This window comes from Oncorhynchus keta, unplaced genomic scaffold, assembly GCF_023373465.1.
Source record: "Oncorhynchus keta strain PuntledgeMale-10-30-2019 unplaced genomic scaffold, Oket_V2 Un_contig_20785_pilon_pilon, whole genome shotgun sequence".
In the NCBI taxonomy this organism is placed as follows: domain Eukaryota; kingdom Metazoa; phylum Chordata; class Actinopteri; order Salmoniformes; family Salmonidae; genus Oncorhynchus; species Oncorhynchus keta.
In genome coordinates, this window is record NW_026282180.1 from 25,432 (window position 1) to 32,438 (window position 7,007).

Genomic DNA, 7,007 nt, shown 5'->3' on the forward strand with positions numbered 1-7,007 from the left:
ACAGCAGGGACACACTCTTCTAAAGAGAAATCATGTTTCACCTTTGAAAGGCTTTTCACCCCTCTCAACCATGGACAATCACTTCCCTTTTTGATTTGATTTGATTTATTTCACCTTTATTTAACCAGGGAGGCCAGTTGAGAACACCTTTATTTAACCAGGTAGGCCAGTTGAGAACACCTTTATTTAACCAGGTAGGCCAGTTGAGAACACCTTTATTTAACCAGGTAGACTAGATGAGAACACCTTTATTTAACCAGGTAGGCCAGTTGAGAACACCTTTATTTAACCAGGGAGGCCAGTTGAGAACACCTTTATTTAACCAGGGAGGCCAGTTGAGAACACCTTTATTTAACCAGGTAGGCCAGTTGAGAACACCTTTATTTAACCAGGAGGCCAGTTGAGAACACCTTTATTTAACCAGGTAGACTAGATGAGAACACCTTTATTTAACCAGGTAGGCCAGTTGAGAACACCTTTATTTAACCAGGTAGGCCAGTTGAGAACACCTTTATTTACCCAGGTAGGCCAGTTGAGAACACCTTTATTTAACCAGATAGGCTAGTTGAGAACACCTTTATTTAACCAGGTAGGCCAGTTGAGAACACATTTATTTAACCAGGGAGGCCAGTTGAGAACACCTTTATTTAACCAGGTAGACTAGATGAGAACACCTTTATTTAACCAGGTAGGCTAGTTGAGAACACCTTTATTTAACCAGGTAGGCCAGTTGAGAACACCTTTATTTAACCAGGTAGACTAGATGAAAACACCTTTATTTAACCAGGTAGGCTAGTTGAGAACACCTTTATTTAACCAGGTAGACTAGTTGAGAACACCTTTATTTAACCAGGTGGCCAGTTGAGAACACCTTTATTTAACCAGGTAGACTAGCTGAGAACACCTTTATTTAACGAGGTAGACTAGTTGAGAACACCTTTATTTAACCAGGTAGGCTAGTTGAGAACACCTTTATTTAACCAGGTAGACTAGTTGAGAACACCTTTATTTAACCAGGTAGACTAGTTGAGAACACCTTTATTTAACCAGGTAGGCTAGTTGAGAACACCTTTATTTAACCAGGTAGACTAGTTGAGAACACCTTTATTTAACCAGGTGGCCAGTTGAGAACACCTTTATTTAACCAGGTAGACTAGTTGAGAACACCTTTATTTAACCAGGTGGCCAGTTGAGAACACCTTTATTTAACCAGGTAGGCCAGTTAAGAACACCATTATTTAACCAGGTAGACTAGTTGAGAACACCTTTATTTAACCAGGTGGCCAGTTGAGAACACCATTATTTAACCAGGTAGGCTAGTTGAGAACACCTTTATTTAACCAGGTAGGCTAGTTGAGAACACCTTTATTTAACCAGGTAGGCTAGTTGAGAACACCTTTATTTAACCAGGTAGGCTAGTTGAGAACACTTTTATTTAACCAGGTGGCCAGTTGAGAACACCTTTATTTAACCAGGTAGGCCAGTTGAGAACACCATTATTTAACCAGGTAGACTAGTTGAGAACACCTTTATTTAACCAGGTGGCCAGTTGAGAACACCTTTATTTAACCAGGTGGCCAGTTGAGAACACCTTTATTTAACCAGGTAGACTAGTTGAGAACACCTTTATTTAACCAGGTAGACTAGTTGAGAACACCTTTATTTAACCAGGTAGGCTAGTTGAGAACACCTTTATTTAACCAGGTAGACTAGTTGAGAACACCTTTATTTAACCAGGTAGACTAGTTGAGAACACCTTTATTTAACCAGGTAGACTAGTTGAGAACACCTTTATTTAACCAGGTGGCCAGTTGAGAACACCTTTATTTAACCAGGTAGGCCAGTTGAGAACACCATTATTTAACCAGGTAGACTAGTTGAGAACACCTTTATTTAACCAGGTGGCCAGTTGAGAACACCTTTATTTAACCAGGTGGCCAGTTGAGAACACCTTTATTTAACCAGGTAGGCCAGTTGAGAACACCATTATTTAACCAGGTAGACTAGTTGAGAACACCTTTATTTAACCAGGTGGCCAGTTGAGAACACCTTTATTTAACCAGGTAGGCCAGTTGAGAACACCTTTATTTAACCAGGTGGCCAGTTGAGAACACCTTTATTTAACCAGGTAGGCCAGTTGAGAACACCATTATTTAACCAGGTAGACTAGTTGAGAACACCTTTATTTAACCAGGTGGCCAGTTGAGAACACCTTTATTTAACCAGGTAGGCCAGTTGAGAACACCATTATTTAACCAGGTAGACTAGTTGAGAACACCTTTATTTAACCAGGTGGCCAGTTGAGAACACCTTTATTTAACCAGGTAGACTAGCTGAGAACACCTTTATTTAACCAGGTAGGCCAGTTGAGAACACCTTTATTTAACCAGGGAGGCCAGTTGAGAACACCTTTATTTAACCAGGTAGACTAGATGAGAACACCTTTATTTAACCAGGTAGGCCAGTTGAGAACACCTTTATTTAACCAGGTAGGCCAGTTGAGAACACCTTTATTTAACCAGGGAGGCCAGTTGAGAACACCTTTATTTAACCAGGTAGACTAGATGAGAACACCTTTATTTAACCAGGTAGGCCAGTTGAGAACACCTTTATTTAACCAGGTAGGCCAGTTGAGAACACCTTTATTTACCCAGGTAGGCCAGTTGAGAACACCTATATTTAACCAGATAGGCTAGTTGAGAACACCTTTATTTAACCAGGTAGGCCAGTTGAGAACACATTTATTTAACCAGGGAGGCCAGTTGAGAACACCTTTATTTAACCAGGTAGACTAGATGAGAACACCTTTATTTAACCAGGTAGGCCAGTTGAGAACACCTTTATTTAACCAGGTAGACTAGATGAAAACACCTTTATTTAACCAGGTAGGCTAGTTGAGAACACCTTTATTTAACCAGGTAGACTAGTTGAGAACACCTTTATTTAACCAGGTGGCCAGTTGAGAACACCTTTATTTAACCAGGTAGACTAGCTGAGAACACCTTTATTTAACAAGGTAGACTAGTTGAGAACACCTTTATTTAACCAGGTAGGCTAGTTGAGAACACCTTTATTTAACCAGGTAGACTAGTTGAGAACACCTTTATTTAACCAGGTAGGAACACCTTTATTTAACTAGTTGAGAACACCTTTATTTAACCAGGTAGGCTAGTTGAGAACACCTTTATTTAACCAGGTGGCCTAGTTGAGAACACCTTTATTTAACCAGGTAGGCTAGTTGAGAACACCTTTATTTAACCAGGTAGACTAGTTGAGAACACCTTTATTTAACCAGGTAGGCTAGTTGAGAACACCTTTATTTAACCAGGTAGACTAGTTGAGAACACCTTTATTTAACCAGGTGGCCAGTTGAGAACACCTTTATTTAACCAGGTAGGCTAGTTGAGAACACCTTTATTTAACCAGGTAGACTAGTTGAGAACACCTTTATTTAACCAGGTAGGCTAGTTGAGAACACCTTTATTTAACCAGGTAGGCTAGTTGAGAACACCTTTATTTAACCAGGTAGGCCAGTTGAGAACACCTTTATTTAACCAGGTAGACCAGTTGAGAACACCTTTATTTAACCAGGTGGCCAGTTGAGAACACCTTTATTTAACCAGGTAGACCAGTTGAGAACACCTTTATTTAACCAGGTAGGCTAGTTGAGAACACCTTTATTTATCCAGGTAGGCTAGTTGAGAACACCTTTATTTAACCAGGTAGACTAGTTGAGAACACCTTTATTTAACCAGGTAGGCTAGTTGAGAACACCTTTATTTAACCAGGTAGACTAGTTGAGAACACCTTTATTTAACCAGGTAGACTAGTTGAGAACACCTTTATTTAACCAGGTAGGCTAGTTGAGAACACCTTTATTTAACCAGGTAGGCCAGTTGAGAACACCTTTATTTAACCAGGTAGGCTAGTTGAGAACACCTTTATTTAACCAGGTAGGCTAGTTGAGAACACCTTTATTTAACCAGGTAGGCTAGTTGAGAACACCTTTATTTAACCAGGTGGCCAGTTGAGAACACCTTTATTTAACCAGGTAGGCCAGTTGAGAACACCTTTATTTAACCAGGTAGGCCAGTTGAGAACACCTTTATTTAACCAGGTAGACTAGATGAGAACACCTTTATTTAACCAGGTAGGCCAGTTGAGAACACCTTTATTTAACCAGGTAGGCCAGTTGAGAACACCTTTATTTAACCAGGTAGGCCAGTTGAGAACACCTTTATTTAACCAGGTAGGCTAGTTGAGAACACCTTTATTTAACCAGGTAGGCCAGTTGAGAACACCTTTATTTAACCAGGGAGGCCAGTTGAGAACACCTTTATTTAACCAGGTAGACTAGTTGAGAACACCTTTATTTAACCAGGTAGGCCAGTTGAGAACACCTTTATTTAACCAGGTAGACTAGATGAAAACACCTTTATTTAACCAGGTAGGCCAGTTGAGAACACCATTATTTAACCAGGTAGACTAGTTGAGAACACCTTTATTTAACCAGGTGGCCAGTTGAGAACACCTTTATTTAACCAGGTAGACTAGTTGAGAACACCTTTATTTAACCAGGTAGACTAGTTGAGAACACCTTTATTTAACCAGGTAGGCTAGTTGAGAACACCTTTATTTAACCAGGTAGACTAGTTGAGAACACCTTTATTTAACCAGGTGGCTAGTTGAGAACACCTTTATTTAACCAGGTAGGCTAGTTGAGAACACCTTTATTTAACCAGGTAGACTAGTTGAGAACACCTTTATTTAACCAGGTAGACTAGTTGAGAACACCTTTATTTAACCAGGTAGACTAGTTGAGAACACCTTTATTTAACCAGGTGGCCAGTTGAGAACACCTTTATTTAACCAGGTAGGCCAGTTGAGAACACCATTATTTAACCAGGTAGACTAGTTGAGAACACCTTTATTTAAGAGGTGGCTAGTTGAGAACACCTTTATTTAACCAGGTAGGCTAGTTGAGAACACCTTTATTTAACCAGGTAGGCTAGTTGAGAACACCTTTATTTAACCAGGTAGACTAGTTGAGAACACCTTTATTTAACCAGGTAGGCTAGTTGAGAACACCTTTATTTAACCAGGTAGGCTAGTTGAGAACACCTTTATTTAACCAGGTAGGCCAGTTGAGAACACCATTATTTAACCAGGTAGACTAGTTGAGAACACCTTTATTTAACCAGGTGGCCAGTTGGAACACCTTTATTTGTGGCCAGTTGAGAACACCATTATTTAACCAGGTGACTAGTTGAGAACACCTTTATTTAACCACCTTTATTTAACCAGGTAGGCCAGTTGAGAACACCTTTATTTAACCAGGTAGACTAGTTGAGAACACCTTTATTTAACCAGGTGGCCAGTTGAGAACACCTTTATTTAACCAGGTGACTAGTTGAGAACACCTTTATTTAACCAGGTAGGCCAGTTGAGAACACCTTTATTTAACCAGGTAGACTAGTTGAGAACACCTTTATTTAACCAGGTGGCCAGTTGAGAACACCTTTATTTAACCAGGTAGGCCAGTTGAGAACACCTTTATTTAACCAGGTGGCCAGTTGAGAACACCTTTATTTAACCAGGTGGCCAGTTGAGAACACCATTATTTAACCAGGTAGACTAGTTGAGAACACCTTTATTTAACCAGGTGGCCAGTTGAGAACACCTTTATTTAACCAGGTAGGCCAGTTGAGAACACCTTTATTTAACCAGGTGGCCAGTTGAGAACACCTTTATTTAACCAGGTAGGCCAGTTGAGACACCTTTATTTAACCAGGTAGGCCAGTTGAGAACACCATTATTTAACCAGGTAGACTAGTTGAGAACACCTTTATTTAACCAGGTAGGCCAGTTGAGAACACCTTTATTTAACCAGGTAGACTAGTTGAGAACACCTTTATTTAACCAGGTAGACTAGTTGAGAACACCTTTATTTAACCAGGTAGGCCAGTTGAGAACACCTTTATTTAACCAGGTAGACTAGTTGAGAACACCTTTATTTAACCAGGTGGCCAGTTGAGAACACCTTTATTTAACCAGGTAGACTAGTTGAGAACACCTTTATTTAACCAGGTAGACTAGTTGAGAACACCTTTATTTAACCAGGTAGGCCAGTTGAGAACACCATTATTTAACCAGGTAGACTAGTTGAGAACACCTTTATTTAACCAGGTAGAGAACACCTTTATTTAACTAGTTGAGAACACCTTTATTTAACCAGGTAGGCTAGTTGAGAACACCTTTATTTAACCAGGTAGGCCAGTTGAGAACACCTTTATTTAACCAGGTAGACTAGTTGAGAACACCTTTATTTAACCAGGTAGACTAGTTGAGAACACCTTTATTTAACCAGGTAGGCTAGTTGAGAACACCTTTATTTAACCAGGTAGGCTAGTTGAGAACACCTTTATTTAACCAGGTAGGCTAGTTGAGAACACCTTTATTTAACCAGGTAGACTAGTTGAGAACACCTTTATTTAACCAGGTAGACTAGTTGAGAACACCTTTATTTAACCAGGTAGGCCAGTTGAGAACACCTTTATTTAACCAGGTAGACTAGTTGAGAACACCTTTATTTAACCAGGTGGCCAGTTGAGAACACCTTTATTTAACCAGGTAGACTAGTTGAGAACACCTTTATTTAACCAGGTAGGCTAGTTGAGAACACCTTTATTTAACCAGGTAGGCTAGTTGAGAACACCTTTATTTAACCAGGTAGGCCAGTTGAGAACACCTTTATTTAACCAGGTAGACTAGTTGAGAACACCTTTATTTAACCAGGTAGGCCAGTTGAGAACACCTTTTATTTAACCAGGTAGACTAGTTGAGAACACCTTTATTTAACCAGGTGGCCAGTTGAGAACACCTTTATTTAACCAGGTGGCCAGTTGAGAACACCTTTATTTAACCAGGTGGCCAGTTGAGAACACCTTTATTTAACCAGGTAGGCCAGTTGAGAACACCATTATTTAACCAGGTAGACTAGTTGAGAA

General features: G+C 39.8%; 1 long non-coding RNA gene across 2 annotated transcripts; it reads right to left on the reverse strand.

Annotated features, from left to right (window-relative positions):
- Nucleotides 1-238: 238 nt before the first annotated feature.
- Nucleotides 239-5,761, reverse strand: LOC127920825 (uncharacterized). 2 transcript variants are annotated; one of them, XR_008107609.1, is made up of 3 exons: nt 5,681-5,761; nt 2,443-2,541; nt 239-345 (listed from the first exon to the last, which is right to left on the reverse strand). It is a non-coding gene; the product is annotated as an uncharacterized LOC127920825 (long non-coding RNA). The 2 variants fall into 2 exon arrangements; XR_008107608.1 differs by having other exon boundaries at nt 5,519-5,744.
- Between the last annotated feature and the right edge of the window lie 1,246 nt (nt 5,762-7,007).